The sequence below is a fragment of the Petromyzon marinus genome, chromosome 28 (genome assembly GCF_048934315.1).
Source record: "Petromyzon marinus isolate PM22_M1 ecotype Great Lakes invasive population chromosome 28, UKy_Petmar_22M1.pri1.0, whole genome shotgun sequence".
NCBI classification, from domain to species: domain Eukaryota; kingdom Metazoa; phylum Chordata; class Hyperoartia; order Petromyzontiformes; family Petromyzontidae; genus Petromyzon; species Petromyzon marinus.
In genome coordinates, this window is record NC_133694.1 from 2,247,682 (window position 1) to 2,264,423 (window position 16,742).

Genomic DNA, 16,742 nt, shown 5'->3' on the forward strand with positions numbered 1-16,742 from the left:
CCTGGCGACCTGGGTTCGATTCCCGCTCACGGCCAACACCAGTGACGATTATCTGAACCGGTTCTGGGCCTCCCCTAGGTCGACTCAGCCTTAAATGAGTACCTGGTGCGGTGTGTAAACATCGCCACTGGGGAGACAAAGGCGGTCGGGCGTGGTGCTGGCCACCCACCCCCTCGTGTACCGTTCCGGCCTTCATAGGTGCTCGCTACCAGCACTTGCCCCAACAGTCTGTTAAGGCTATACGGGGGATCTTTGTTATCTTTGTTGTGTGTTTGTGAGTGTGAGTGGCCTGTATGTTTGTGAGTGGCCTGTGTTTGTGTGTGAGTGGCCTGTATGTTTGTGAGTGGCCTGTGTTTGTGTGTGAGTGGACTGTGTGTTTGTGTGTGAGTGGCCTGTGTGTTTGTGAGAGTGTTTGTGAGTGGCCTGTGTGTTTGTGAGTGGCCTGTGTGTTTGTGAGTGGCCTGTGTGTTTGTGTGTGAGTGGCCTGTGTGTTTGTGAGTGGACTGTGTGTTTGTGAGTGGCCTGTGTGTTTGTGAGTGTGAGTGGCCTGTGTTTGTGAGTGGCCTGTGTTTGTGTGTGAGTGGCCTGTATGTTTGTGAGTGGCCTGTGTGTTTGTGAGTGGCCTGTGTGTTTGTGAGTGGCCTGTGTGTTTGTGAGTGGCCTGTGTGTTTGTGAGTGGCCTGTGTGTTTGTGTGTGAGTGGACTGTGTGTGTGTGTGTGAGTGGCCTGTGTGTTTGTGAGTGGCCTGTGTGTTTGTGTGTGAGTGGCCTGTGTGTTTGTGAGTGGCCTGTGTGTTTGTGAGTGGCCTGTGTGTTTGTGAGTGGCCTGTGTGTTTGTGAGTGGCCTGTGTGTTTGTGAGAGTGTTTGTGAGTGGCCTGTGTGTTTGTGAGAGTGTTTGTGAGTGGCCTGTGTGTTTGTGAGTGGCCTGTGTGTTTGTGAGTGTGTTTGTGAGTGGCCTGTGTGTTTGTGTGAGTGTGTTTGTGAGTGGCCTGTGTTGGCGCGCTGCGTTACGAACCCCGGCGAACCGAGTTCGATCCCCGCTCACGGCTAACACCGGTGACGATTATGTGAATCGGTGCTGGGCATCCTCTAGGTCGATTCGGACTCAAATTAATACCTGGTGCGGTTTGCAGATTTCGTCACTAGGGAGACAAAGGCGGGCGGGCGTGGTGCTGGCCACCCACCCCCTCGTGTGCCGTGTCGGTCTTCATAGGTCTTACTCGCTAACAGCACTTGCTCCTACAGTCTGTTACAGCTACACCGGGGATCAGTGCGTGCAATTCATGATAAACGATATCTGAAGCTGGCCTGGCCTCCTTCTAGGTTGATTCGGCCTTAAATTAATACCTGGCTACATTGGGTCAGCAAGGCTTGATGCTGGGCCGTGTGAAAGGACTGAGTACAATAGAGCACCTGGGTTTGAATCCGGGTTTCAGCCGCCCTTTATTTAAATCTGTTTCTCAAGGCTGGCGAGTCGATGGTCTCAGCCCGGTCACCAATGACTGGCGTATAGACCCAATGACTTGCACAGAGACCCATAAACTCGCATTGAGACCCATAGACTCACAGACTGAGTTGTGATTAAACCGGGTTCTCAAGGCTGGTGAGTCGATGGTCTCAGCCCGGTCACCAATGACTGGCGTATAGACCCAATGACTTGCACAGAGACCCATAAACTCGCATTGAGACCCATAGACTCACAGACTGAGTTGTGATTAAACCGGGTTCTCAAGGCTGGTGAGTCGATGGTCTCAGCCCGGTCACCAATGACTGGCGTATAGACCCAATGACTTGCACAGAGACCCATAAACTCGCATTGAGACCCATAGACTCACAGACTGAATTGTGATTAAACCGGGTGCTCAAGGCTGGTGAGTCAATGGTCTCAGCCCAGTCAGCAATGAACACTCATCATCAAATTTCGATTTAACACAATATTATTTTATTCTCATTCTACGTGACTTACCGAAAGAACCAAAGAAGATTCATCAAGTTAACTTTGCTTCTGCACTGAATCTGTCCTGATGCCTGCTCTCAGAAGGGAACCTCGATCGCAGGGCACGTGAGAAGTGCACCACCTTGTTGCGAGTAATATTCACAATCGAGGATCTCTCAGAAGTAGTTCTGTATTGTTGTCTTCCACAGGTCTGGCTCTCGTCAGCTTTCAGCCGAAATGAAACTTCATTTTGGCCTGGAATAATAGGTGCTCGTAAACACGTCCATCTACGATCCCCATCCTATCCCCCTTCCCACCCCCTCCCCCACTGCTCATTTAATGTTCCAGGCCAATTACTAACCATTGACGTTAAATGTACTTGTATACAATGCAATTAGCATATAATAAAATTAGAATGTAAGTGCAATTATATTACCATCACAATACCATCGTAATGTAATTACCATCGTAATGAAATTACAATGCACTTACAATTACAATTACTATTTACAGTGCAATTGCACATCAAAGTGTAATATACAATTACCATTTACAATTACTATCACAATACGATTACAATTCATAAAAGGTTTTTGGGTTAGATCGCGTTATTTATAAATGTGTCGCAACCCTCCACCACCCGACACGGCCAATCAGCGAAAAAAGTGTCACGTTGACAAAAGACAAATAATTCACTACTTTAGCCCACCGGTGTGTTGAAGAGTGAATCCACAACATTTACAGTTTGAGTACGACGTTTCGTTGGTAATTACATCCAGCATCATCAGGCAATTCGCCAGAATGGTAAAACCCTCGCTTGCTCCCGATCTTAAATAGAGCAGCAGCAGGGTGACGTCATCATTTAACTCATTTCAGGTGCAGTGATTTGAGGCGTAAGGGTTGTATTGTAATTCTATAATCGATTGGTAATCAGTCAATGGTTATGATTAGTAATGAGTTGTAGATTGATAATTAGTTGTAATGTGTTTTATTGTGTTTATATGCTACGTTAGTAATCCGTTAATTAGTATGTGTTTCCCCGATAAGGAATTGTAATGTCTTATTTAATAATACGCTTCCAAGCCGCACTAAGCCTGTAGCTGTCAGAGCGATTAAAGTAATTTTTATTCCTCTCAATTTCAATGGATTCTCTGATTAGTCCTTGCCAGTAATAATTAGTTTTACACAACACTTCAACGTTATCAAAATCAATTGAGTGTCCTTGTTGACAAGCATGTTCTGCCACTGCCGACAGTTGTGTTTGAGATAATTTAATATTTCTTTGATGTTCTTTTAGTCTTATGCTGATGTTACATCCCGTCTGTCCAATATAGCGTCTGCCACATAAACAATTAATCCGATATACACCTTCTGTTGATAATTCAGGTAATGCGTCTTTAGTGCAAGATACTAGTTTTTGAATTTTGTGTACTGTATAGCACGCAAAATAAAACTTTCATGACCAACTGCAGCAGTGCGATTGTGGCCATTCATCCTAAACTATGGGTCGCAGAGTAAATCCAGAGATGTACAGAGACCCGCAGAGACGCACATAGAGGTTACACAGTGACAGAGATACGTAGAGTCCCACAGAGATGCTTAGAGACGCATAGAGACCCACAGGGACACGTGTTATTGTGACCTTGCAATCCAAACTCTGGGCCATAGAGTAAACCACTGTATAGGGTGGTCCAGAGGTCTAGTGACCCCCCCCCCCCCCCCCCATTAATTGATCCTTTAAAAAAATCCCCTTTGCGTATTCATGTCTGTTTTTTTAAAATGAACCTTACTTTTAATTAAATGAGGTTCACAAGGCATTTGGACCGCTCTGTCCACTCCCTCTCGTGTCCAGCAGCAGACCTGCACATTGGCATTGAGCGTCTGAACATTCACAGTGCTGCTGCTGCTGCTGTCAGGCGCAAGATCACAACAGAACCAATATGGGTGGTGTGTGTGTGGTGTGTGTGTGGTGTGAGTGCGTGGCGTGTGTGTGTGGTGTGTGTGGTGTGAGTGGGTGGTGTGTATGTGGTGTGTGTGGTGTGTGTGTGGTGTGAGTGCGTGGTGTGTGTGTGTGGTGTGTGTGGTGTGAGTGCGTGGCGTGTGTGTGGTGTGTGTGTGGTGTGTGTGGTGTGAGTGCGTGTGGTGTGTGTGTGGTGTGTGTGGTGTGAGTGCGTGGTGTGTGTGTGTGTGGTGTGTGTGTGGTGTGAGTGCGTGGCGTGTGTGTGGTGTGTGTGGTATGAGTGTGTGGCGTGTGTGTGTGGTGTGTGGTGTGAGTGCGTGGTGTGAGTGCGTGGTGTGTGTGGTGTGAGTGCGTGGCGTGTGTGGTGTGTGGTGTGAGTGCGTGGCGTGTGTGTGTGGTGTGTGGTGTGCGTGGCGTGTGTGTGTGGTGTGTGTGTGTGGTGTGAGTGCGTGGTGTGTGTGTGTGGTGTGAGTGCGTGGTGTGTGTGTGGTGTGTGGTGTGAGTGCGTGGCGTGTGTGTGTTCTGTGCTTGGTGTGCTGTGCGTGGCGTGTGTATGGCGTGCATGGTGTGCTGTGTTGTGCGTGCTGTGCGTGGCGTGCGTTCGTGGTGTGTGTGTGCTGTGCGTGGCGCGCGTGTGTGACGCCTGCTCTCAGTGTTTGGATGGGAGACTGCCTGGGAATGCCAGGTGTTGTATGCCTGGGATGCGAGGTGCCCGACAGACGCCAGTGCAGCAATGGATTCGTGAATCCACCTGTGCGGAGCTCTGAGTGTCTCCCCCTCGCACGCGCGGTGAGTTTTCTCAGGGATGTCTCCGCTTTCTTGCCGCGCGAAGCCAAATCGTCTCTGCCAACGGAATGCCAGGCCATGCACGCCAATCCAAAGTAGCAGCACCCTCGTGTAAATTAGTCTTGAGGCTCTCCCGAGGCCTTCCTGGGTAACATAAAACGATTATACGGTGCAATGAAGATCAGCCCCTTCTCAAGCCACTACTGGCCGTGTCAGTCGTGGGTGGGCGGCTGGCGGGTTTGACCATACTTCACCACGCTGGTCAGTGCGGGTTGGTGAAAGATGGGGGAAACTAGGGGCGGGTGTAAGACCGCTTCACCGGGTACTCGTTTATGGCTAAGTCGACCTAAGGGAGGGTGGGGGGGGGAATGCCCCTTTCGTCACGACTCGTTTCAGATGTCACTCGCCACTGATGTTATCCGTGTCCGGGAATCGCACTCAGGCGGGGGGGGGGCTGGTTTGTAGTGCAGGTTCTAAACCACATTTATTCATTAACCACGCGTACCATAAAGGATCAAGGTCGCGTGTGGAACGCAATCTTTGTGGGAGTGCAGTGTTATGATGGGCTTCTATGTCGCGGGGAGCGGTGGCGCAGCGGTTAGCGCTACGCTGCACTACGAACCCGGCTGACCCGAGTTCGATTCCCGCTCACGGCCACCAACGACAGCAGGTGACGATTAGCGGTCCTGGGGCTCCCCTGGGTCGACTCGGCCTCAAATGAGTACCTGGTGCGGTGTGTAAACATCAGCGGTGGGAATACAAAGGCGGTCTGGCGCGGTGCTGGCCACCCACCCCCTCGTGTGCCGTGCCGGCCTTCTTAGTTGCTCGCTAGCAGCACTTGCCCCAGAAGTATGTTAAGGCCCTAAGGGGGGAGGGGGTCTTTGTCTTTGTACTGCTATCTATGGAGGCATCTACACCTATACATGCCACTGGAGCCTTAATGTTAAAACAATTGTATCAAGGCGACATTTTCTGGCAATGGCCCTTCTTGTACGCTGAACTTCTTTCGCACCGTAGGTAGCCGACCGTGCTAATCATTACACATCCACATAGGAACATAAACACAGATATATCCACCTAGCGTGAACGTGTTATGAAGGAGGGTCATTTCCCGAATCGTCGCCTATTGTATCTCTTTGTCCTTGTTAGGCCCCGCATTGTGTTAATGATGCACGTGTTGAGGTTGTTGTTGTTTGTGTTTGGGCACCACTGCCAACGCAGCAGCAACAGCAGGGACATCACCAAATACGATATTTATTATACTCTACTGATCTTGTGTGTGTTGTGTGCAGTATATGTATATACTGTATGTGTATACATTAATAATGTGTCCTGTATCATGTTTAGCGTGTGTGACAGAGCGTGTGCATGGATCTGTATGAGTGTGCACGTGTAATCTATGTGTGTGTGTGCATGTGAGAGTGTATGTGTGTGTGTGCATGTGAGAGTGTATGTGTGTGTGCATGTGAGAGTGTATGTGTGTGTGTGTGCATGTGAGAGTGTATGTGTGTGTGTGCATGTGAGAGTGTATGTGTGTGTGTGCATGTGAGAGTGTATGTGTGTGTGTGCATGTGAGAGTGTATGTGTGTGTGTGCATGTGAGAGTGTATGTGTGTGTGCATGTGAGAGTGTATGTGTGTGTGTACATGTGAGAGTGTATGTGTGTGTGTACATGTGAGAGTGTATGTGTGTGTGTACATGTGAGAGTGTATGTGTGTGTGCATGTGAGAGTGTATGTGTGTGTGCATGTGAGAGTGTATGTGTGTGTGCATGTGAGAGTGTATGTGTGTGTGCATGTGAGAGTGTATGTGTGTGTGCATGTGAGAGTGTATGTGTGTGTGTGCATGTGAGAGTGTATGTGTGTGTGTACATGTGAGAGTGTATGTGTGTGTGCGCATGTGAGAATGTATGTGTGTGTGCATGTGAGAGTGTATGTGTGTGTGTGCATGTGAGAGTGTATGTGTGTGTGCATGTGAGAGTGTATGTGTGTGTGCATGTGAGAGTGTATGTGTGTGTGCATGTGAGAACCTGGCGACCCGGGTTCAATTCCCGCTCACGGCCAACACTAGTGACGATTATCTGAACCGGTCCCAGGCCTCCCCTAGGTCGACTCACCCTCAAATGAGTACCTGGTGCGGTGTGTAAACATTGCCACTAGGGAGACAAAGGCGGTCGGGCGTGGTGCTGGCCACCCACCCCCTCGTGTACCGTTCTGGCCTTCATAGGTGCTCGCTAACAGCACTTGCCCCTACAGTCTGTTAAGGCTATATGGGGGATCTTTGTCTTTGTATGTGTGTGTGTGTGTGCGCGCGCATGTGAGAGTGTATGTGTGTGTGCGCGCGTGTGAGAATGTATGTGTGTGTGTGCGCATGTGAGAGTGAATGTGTGCGTGCATGTGAGAGTGTATGTGTGCGTGCATGTGAGAGTCTGTGTGTGTGCGCATGTGAGAGTGTATGTGTGTGTGTGCGCATGTGAGAGTGTGTGTGTGCATGTGAGAGTGTGTGTGTGTGTGTGTGCGCATGTGAGAGTGTGTATGTGTGTGCGCGCATGTGAGAGTGTATGGGTACATCTGTGTGGGGAACCCGTGTGCTTCTGTACGGGGTGGAGCTGTGGTTCGCGCACGAAACCGGCGACCAGAGATCGATCCCGCTCACGACCAATTTGATCCTGTGGTGGGCCTCCCCTGTGTTGAAGTTGAGTACCTGGTGCGGTGGAGACAAAGGCAGTTTGGCTTGGTGCTAACCACAGCACGCCCTGGTGTGGCCATGTTGGCCTTCGTAGGTGCACGCCAACAGCAATTGCCCCACCAGTTTGTGATAACTATACGGGGGAACTTTGACTTTGTTTCCACGACCTTGCGCAGCCATGGCAGATGACGTCTGTACTAGGTCTGGCCGCCTCACAGGTCGACTCGGCCCTAAATCAGTAACTTGGTGTGAGATGTGTGAAACATCAGTTATTGGGGAGACAAAGGCGGTTAGTTGGCCTTCGCTGATAGCACTTTCCCCGACAGCCCGTGCCGGCTACACGGAGGGGATCTTTGTCTTTGCGTCGTGTGAATGCAGAATGCGTCACTCCATACAAAGGTCAATCACACGGAAAAATCAAAACGCACTCGGGCTGCGTCTGGGGCTGCACGCGCTTCCAAATCTCTCCTCTCACCTTGGACCCCCTGCGAATAGAGGGCGGGGGGGGCGGGGCCCTGTGGGGGAATATGGAGGGGGGGGGCAGGGCAAAGGCAATGCCGCGTCTGTCTGATGATCATCACACTCGTCATCGTCACCCGCACGATCATCATTGTAATGAACGTCGCCACAAGCACAATTAAAATAGGCCACCGTTGTTAGTGTTTGTTTGTTCTCAACGCAAATCACCATCGACGTTCTTCATTGCAAGCCCCCTCCCCCCGCGGGCCCCTGGCGGTCTCCAGTGCGGCCCCTGGCGTGCGCGGCCCCCCCCCCCCCACCCCCCCCGACAAAACACAAATGGTGAACACACAACCCCATCATCATCGTCATCATCATCGTCATCATCACCGTGTTCCTGTCACGAAAAAACAAACCCCATGGCCGCCGTGAAAGGTCATCGCCTGTCGCCCAATCATCGTGGACGCGCCCGATCCGGTCACGTCCACGGACGGAAGGCCAAGCCTGGAGACGCAGCCCGCGTGGCGAGGCGCTGCCACGGGATTGTCGCCGCATGCCCGGGGGGGAGGGGGTGCTGCCATCGGTAGCTCTGAGGCTGCTGCGATGGGGAGGGGGGGGCTCTCTATGCACGTGACCGTCGGTAGAGGTGGTGGGGGGGGTCCACTGAACATCCCTCGGTGTTGTTGTTGTTGTGCTCGACGTCTCCTGTGCTCCTGTCCTTCCGCCAAACTCGCACTGCCAGCGTGGTGAAGTATGGTCAGATAGGCAACCACGACTCGGACGACGTTCAGAGGGAAGGGGCCCAGGAGCAGGAGGAGGTTGAACGTCACTCGCCGCTGCCGGGATTGGGACTCGTGTTTGAGGGCAGCGTGCTCGCCGCTGACGCCGCCGCTGCACGCAATTGAAGGATCTCACCGACGTCCGAATGCTGTCGGACGCATTCGGAAAATAAAACGAAACTGATTTTCCCGCTCAAACGGGCCGCCGGGAGGAAGTGGTGTTCATCTCAGCCTTGGAAAGCCAGCGGTGGAAATTCCACATTCGTATGGTGGGGTCGAGTCCGCCCACAGGATGACAATCACTGTTGACTTTCCCACAGAGTAGCACTAATTTTATCGACCCCGAAGGGATGATCGACAAGACCTAAAGCCAGCAGACGGTGGTGGTGGTGGTGGTGATAAGACGACTCGTGCTCCTCGGAGATTAGTTGTCAATTTCGCGCAAAGAACAGCGTTTTTCGGGCAGAGGGAAGGAAGCGATGGCGAGTTGTGAGACCCCCCCCCCCTCCCCCTTGACTATTAATCCGGATGCAATCTCACGTCGTTTGTTCTGCCAGACGCAGAAGGGCACCGCTCCGGTTTCCGTCGGAGCGGATCTAGTCCGCACAATGGAGCCTCAATCGCCCAGCACGGAAGCGGCGGGAATCTGTAGGGGGCCCAATGAGGGTGAGTGGGTCCCCTGTCACGTGGGGGGGGGGGGGGTTAATCGTAAATAAAAGAAATGTAATAAATTTGGGAATGATCCGAAAATGTGACGTCACGTGAAATAACATAACTGTGACGTCAGTTTAAACGACATAAATGTGACGTCACTTGAAGTGACATCGCTTCTGCGGCATTGCTGCTCCGAGTTTCATGACGTCACTTTGGCGATCAAACATTTTTCCCAATAAAGTTACTGATGGATCATTAACCATTTGAATTCAATTACTGATATTTAACGTTATGGAAATTATTCGATGTTTGTGCATAGACACTGGATGATATTGAAGTGTAGGTACATTTAAATCCGAAAAATATAACAATACCAAATCAAATCCATAACTGGACCTTAAAAGTCCGAAAGTATTTTTTTTTATATCTGAAACTCATCCCTACCTGGGTGAGTGGACGGGCCCATGTGGAGGGAAACATCCACTATGGACTGCACCATTATGTGAGTGAAGGGGTGACAGTTTGGAAACCCCGTGTGGACCCTACCGTTAAGGCATAGAGGAGAAAGAGGTGGCAACCCATTGTGGTTGCTATCATAATTTCGGTTTGGACTTTTCCATTATTCTAGCAGGGGGAGGGAAGGTGGAGAGAGGTTAATCCACTGGACCATACCAATCGAGCCGGGGATGTTCGCAGATCCCCCCACCGCGGAGAGGGGGATGGGCCAGCCCAGCTGCCCCCGCGCGAGACCCCCCACGGTGCCCCCCAAGGCGTGGGCTCAAGAATGGGAGAGGTGGGGGCCACCTCGTCACACCGGTCACCTCGTCACACCAGTATCATGCCAATGATCTCTTCACACTGAGCACCTCGTCACACTGTCCACGTCATTGTACTGTTATGATGATGACGACGATACGGCTGTCAGCATATGAACATTAAGCTCATAAACATGACGAGTGGTAACCCAGGTAACACAGGTGTGACACTGAAGATTGGTAGCCTAGGTAACACAGGTGTGACAATGAAGATTGGTAGCCTAGGTAACACAGGTGTGACACCGTGGATTGGTAGCCTAGGTAACACAGGTGTGATACTGAAGATTGGTAACCCAGGTAACACAGGTGTGACACCGTGGATTGGTAACCCAGGTAACACAAGTGTGACACTGAAGATTGGTTGCCCAGGTAACACAGGTGTGACACCGTGGATTGGTAGCCTAGGTAACACAGGTGTGATACTGAAGATTGGTAACCCAGGTAACACAGGTGTGACACCGTGGATTGGTAGCCTAGGTAACACAAGTGTGACACTGAAGATTGGTTGCCCAGGTAACACAGGTGTGACACTGAAGATTGGTAACCCAGGTAACACAGGTGTGACACCGTGGATTGGTAGCCTAGGTAACACAAGTGTGACACTGAGGATTGGTAACCTAGGTAACACAGGTGTGACACTGAAGATTGGTAGCCTAGGTAACACAGGTGTGACACCGTGGATTGGTAGCCTAGGTAACACAGGTGTGACACTGAGGATTGGTAACCCAGGTAACACAGGTGTGACACTGAGGATTGGTAACCCAGGTAACACAGGTGTGACACTGAAGATTGGTAGCCTAGGTAACACAGGTGTGACACCGTGGATTGGTAGCCTAGGTAACACAAGTGTGACACCGTGGATTGGTAGCCTAGGTAACACAGGTGTGACACCGTTAATTGGTAGCCTAGGTAACACAGGTGTGAGACTGATGATTGGTAGCCTAGGTAACACAGGTGTGAGACTGAAGATTGGTAGCCCAGGTAACACAGGTGTGACACCGAGGATTGGTAGCCTAGGTAAGACAGGTGTGACACTGAAGATTGGTAGCCCAGGCAACACAGGTGTGATACTGAAGATTGGTAGCCTAGGTAACACAGGTGTGACACTGAAGATTGGTAGCCCAGGTAACACAGGTGTGACACCGAGGATTGGTAGCCTAGGTAACACAGGTGTGACACTGAAGATTGGTAACACAGGTGTGACACTGAGGATTGGTAGCCTAGGTAACACAGGTGTGACACTGAAGATTGGTAGCCTAGGTAACACAGGTGTGACACTGAAGATTGGTAGCCCAGGTGTCTCTGTCCCTGTCGCCCTGGTGGCACTGCAGTGAGGAGCGCTTCTTGGGAGTCAAGGTGCGGAAGACGAAAGGAGGCCGGAGGCATTACACAGACGTGAGGACATGCACTCGGACACACTCACACAAAGACTAAGATCCCCGTATAACCAGGCAGACTTGTGTTAGCAAGCGCCGACGAAGGCCGACACGGCACACCAGTGGGTGGGTTGTGTCAAACAACCACGCTCCCTCTATCCAGCCAAACAGACACTGCTTGGTTCACGTGGTGACTGGCCGTGTGGGTTACATGATCCAGCCAACGCAGCCCTCGCCTGCCGGAGGAGCTCACTTATGTTGACGTAACTCGCTGACCCTGCCCTACTCGACATATGTGAAAATAGATTTTTAGCTCATCGGATTCAGCCACGAAAATAAATAAAGAATTTGATTCTGATATCCAGATCTATTAAGGATTTGTGAGCTTCTCACACATTTCAGTCGGGCTAAACCCAGGATGGCTCGCAGGCAGGCCAGCGCAGATGTGCCTTTTAACAGGGCCCACGTTTCTCAATCACAGAGAATAAGAGGGGCATAACTGTGGCCGAACAGACCCTGAGCTCCGTGCGGAGCGACAGGCCAAGTTGCTTCCACACAGCAGCGTTACGCTGCCAATGGAAATAAGACGACCGAAACCGGAGCTGGTCATGAACAAACTGCCCAGGTACGATAATATCTCCATCCTATCCACAATTGCCCCATTTACTCGTGGAGAATAGAGGGTGGGGGCGGAGAGTGGATTGTTTGATGACAGGTGATGGTACGGCCCACACCTCTTCGTCTTGTTTGTTGTTGTAATAAACTCCCACGTGCAATTGCATGCGCATCTCAGGATCAGAATCTCTGTTTAGACCGAAGAAGGAATCCGATGAGCAATGAAGCTCTTTTTCACAAAATGTCCACTGCGGGGGCGGGTCAGCGAGAGACACGACTAAAACAACGATAGGAGTGCAAAGTGCAAAATAGAGAGGAGAGAAACAAGTCGCTACAAATAGATATTATAAAGTATATGTTAACATGAATAAAGTGTGATGGACAAATTGCATGAGTACATACATTCCTGGCGATTTGTCGACACCCAATGCAAGCTTGGACAGGGCAGCAAAACAACAACAAAACAACAACAACAAAACAGCAACAACAATAACAGTCCCAGACCACATCGAGACAACGGTACACAGCAGTCCCTCAATTAAATTGTACGTTAATATTGGACTATCGATCCACGTTCCGACCCATCCTCCCGTGATGTACCGTATCCCCTCGTCCCTCCCCCCACCCCGCCCTGTCCCAGGACCCCGGCAGGGAGTGGTTCACGCTCAAGTTCGATTTGGCCAAAGACCAGGGAACGGAAGTGGTCCCAGCTGTCAAGGAGAAGTCGCTCAGGTGAGACCCGGATTGCAGGTGGCAGCAGTGACGTCCTGACTAAGTGGATGCGGTGCGAGAGGATGTGGGGCTGAGTGGACTTTCCGATGACCGGTACCAGCGGTGTCAAGATCGACCTGTGTGGAGGAGGCTCGTGAAGGACGCTACTGGGCAGTTGGAGGCAGTCGCCCTCCAACAACAACGGAGGGCAGAGGAGCGACGCTCACAACAACGAGCAGAGCGCCGGGCAGATAAAACACAGCCATTTTCCACAGTAGGGGGCAAAGGTGGTGCATTGGCCAGCTAGCTCAGTCAACCCATGGCACCTGGGTGTGTCCTGTGACCTCCTGCCAGCAGGCGTTCGACACTTCACGTGGCCTTAAAGTGCACACAGCCTGGCACAAGCGCCGTGGTGACGTCACCGCCACTTAGTGGCGAATGGCGGTTGTTGTTGCACTGACTAGGCGAGGGCCACCACGTGGAGCATCTGCTGTGTGTGTAGGTCCGTGTGGCCTTGTAAGTGGAGCGGTGGTGTCGGGGTTGACGTACTTCGCTCTGCGCCAAGAACCCGGCGACCGGTTTACGATGGCGATTTTTTTTAACCAGTCCTGGGTCTAGTTAAAATGAATACCTGGTACGGTGTGTGTAAAACATTAGCACTGGGGAGACACTTGCCCCCCCCAACAGCCTGTGTAGGTTCACCGGGGGGGATCTTTGTCTTTGTGTGTGTCGCAGGGAGACGCTGAGTCCCATCTTCTTACGGAGGGGCCTGAGTCTGGGCCGCGTCGATGTCTTCCTGGACCACTCGAGCACGCCGCTGTGCCTCGACTTTGAGACGTTCCCTTTCGGAGGACGGCACCTCACGGTCAAGGGTCAGTGAGGGACCTCCTTACCAGCCTCACCCGCACCAATCGTACCTCCTCACCCACTGCACCTTCTCACCGGTACCACCACAACATCTCACTCGGAATTCCTCACTAGCACCACCACGACATCTCACTCGGAATTTCTCACCAGCACCACCAGGATACCTCACAAGGACATCTTCACTGGCACCACAACGACATCTCACTCGGAATTCCTCACCAGCACCACCAGGATATCTCACTCGGAATTTCTCACCAGCACCACCACGACATCTCACTCGGAAATCCTCACCGGCACCACCACGACATCTCACTCGGAATTCCTCACCAGCACCACCACGGGATCTCACTCGGAATTTCTCACCGGAACCACCACGGCATCTCACTCGGAATTCCTCACCGGCACCACCACGGCATCTCACTCGGAATTCCTCACCAGCACCACCACGACATCTCACTCGGAATTTCTCACCAGCATCACCGGGGGGGGGGGTTAATTGTCATAATGGGCGAGGGTGGGGAGCAGGATGACTGGGGGGCGGGGGGTGGAGGAGATGGGGACGAGGCAACGCTGACGATGATCTCGAAGAATTACATCTACTTTGTGGAGGAGCTCTCTTGAGCGAGGCGATAGGACGCGAGGAGGAGGAGGAGGCTCTGTCCAAGACGCAAAAGGGAAGGGGTCGATTTCTCTGAGGGCTAAGAGCCGGGCGGTGGCTAGGCCACACGTGACCACGTGTCCTGCGATCCAGCGCCGTGTGTGGAGGCAGCATCGATGGGTTGTTGTGTGGATGGCTGCGCAGATGTTGTTGTGAAACTCCCTTCTTTGCCGTGGCTTGTCGAGGAGGTGCCCGTCATACCCCCGGGACACGCCAGGAGAAGTCGGTACAGGCACATGACACGAGTCGCCACGAGTTTCCATCTGTACGGGCGATAGAGCGTTGCCCCCTCGCGAAAGGCGTGGGTTTTCTCCAGGTGATTCGGTTTCCTCCCACGTGGTATAATCAGCACAACTCATCGTTAATTGGTTTAAAGAAAACAACGTACAATTATTTTTTTTAAAACCCAAATGCATCAGAGACCCCCAAAGACACATAGTGATGCATAGATTACACAGAGACCCACAGACTTGCATAGATTCCCATATATAGACCCATGGATTCACATAGAACTGTAGACTCTCACAAAGACCCATTTACTCTCACAAAGATCCATAGACTCACACAGACTAATAGACACTCACACATAGACCCATATACTCATACAGAGACCCATAAAACTGACTGCCTCTTTTTCACTACTCAATAATTCGCGTCGAGCGATGCCGGCTTCCATCGAGACACCGCTAAATCCACATCGCGATGCATTTCCTGGTGGTCCCTGTAGGGGGAGCATCGCCATGGCGTGGTGAGGCTATCTGCCTCAGTGGATCGAGAGAAACTGTGGGGAGCGGTGGTGCAGCGGTTAGCGCTAGGTTGCGCTACGAACCCGGCGACCTGAGTTCGATTCCCGCTCACGGCCAACAAACTCGACTTGCGGTCAAAGAGGTCGCCTCTGTCCACCCAGGTTGTGTGTGGTGCGGTAAAGTGTGAGTACACCCACATTTTTCAAAACGCCAGGCCAACGTGGAAGGGTAGTCGAAATAATTAAGAGGGCGCCACGATGGCTATGAGATGTTAACTACCTCGCCTGGTATGCAGGAGGTCATGAGTTCGATCCCGACTCTGACGTATATTTGGAGTTTGCGCGTCTCTCTTCCCCCATGGTCGCGTGGATTTTTCTCCGGGTCCTCTGGGTTTTCCCTCCACAAGAACACCAGTTTAGAGTATTTGGCTGCTACTTTACATTTCCACCATCGTTGAGCTATCATTGGTGATATCCACGTCGCTGAAAAAAATCCATGTAGCTAAGCGGACCTTACCTGGTAGAATAGCAAAAAAATACTGTGGAGTCGTAGTTAGTAAATGCACGCGTAGAGGTTCTCTCTCGAGCTCCCCCCAAAGGTGGAGGAACTTCCTCTGGCAGTGGGGCGAGCGAGACATTGCAGGGCTGCGCCGTTTCACGGCATCCGTGTCCACGCGCACACACTCGTGTTTTGGGTTGACCCCAAGGAGCGCAGCGGCCCCAGCGCGCTGACCCGGCGACCAGGCGAGCCGGCGAGCCGAGTTCGCCTCCCGCCTGCGGCCAATAAAGGTGGCGAGCATCTGAACCGGTCTCCTAGACCTCGCCCTAGGTTGGCTCGGCCTTAACACACGGGCGGAGTTTGACTTCTATATTTGGGTGCCGGTGGTCGGGGCGGGGGGGGGGTTCGCTTTGTCCCCCACATTGGGAATCGCGGGTGCATCTAATTAATTCATATTTTGAACAAAATTTTTAATTTTAAACGGCTGAAAATAAATTGATAAAGGTGTCCCAGTTTGGGCGGGGGCGTTGCGATCCCCCTATACCCCTTCCCCGTGCCCCCCCCCCGTGCCCCCCGCCCCGCAAACGCCTCCCACGCCTTAACCGAGGACCTGGCACGGTGCGGTGCTGGATGATCCTCAGCTACAAGTAGCTACAAGTAGCTACATGTGCTATGGGCCCCGCACTTTCAAAGGGGCCGCGCTAAATGTTTTCAAGCTACCAATTCCGGTTCAGTGATCGTGCACTTACTATCGTGCTATACCGCCTTCAAATTTTACGAACGACTGCGTGTTTAAGGTTAGCGATTTGTCGTATCATCTGGCCGTCATAGCAAATGGAAAATACAATTACTTTGCTATGCAAGTTGAACATTTATGTGTTTTAAAATGTACGTGTTTTTTTTATTTAGGGGCCCCATAATAACATGATCTGCTACAGGCCCAGCACGAGCTTAATCCGGCAGTGGTGCGGTGTGTAAAGATGATGAACTGGGGAGACAAAGGTGTCTGGGCGTGGTGCTAGCCCCCCACCACCACCCCCCTGCCCCCCTCGTGCGGCGTTCCGGTCACAATAGGTGCTCGCTAACAGCGCCAGTTGATGTCGTTGGGGTGTTTCCCCCAGCTGACTTTCAGCTCGGGGCCGTTACCTAAGCGGAGCTGGCGGCTGTGCGCACTGCCACAGCTGCGTTTGCTTTGA

The 16,742-nt window shown here is 51.8% G+C and overlaps 1 long non-coding RNA gene across 1 annotated transcript; it reads left to right on the plus strand.

Moving 5' to 3' along the window:
• Positions 1 to 9,248: 9,248 nt before the first annotated feature.
• LOC142929288 (uncharacterized) lies at positions 9,249 to 12,788 on the plus strand. Its single transcript, XR_012945515.1, has 3 exons — positions 9,249 to 9,272; positions 9,957 to 11,470; positions 12,707 to 12,788. It is a non-coding gene; the product is annotated as an uncharacterized LOC142929288 (long non-coding RNA).
• The last annotated feature ends 3,954 nt before the right edge of the window (positions 12,789 to 16,742 follow it).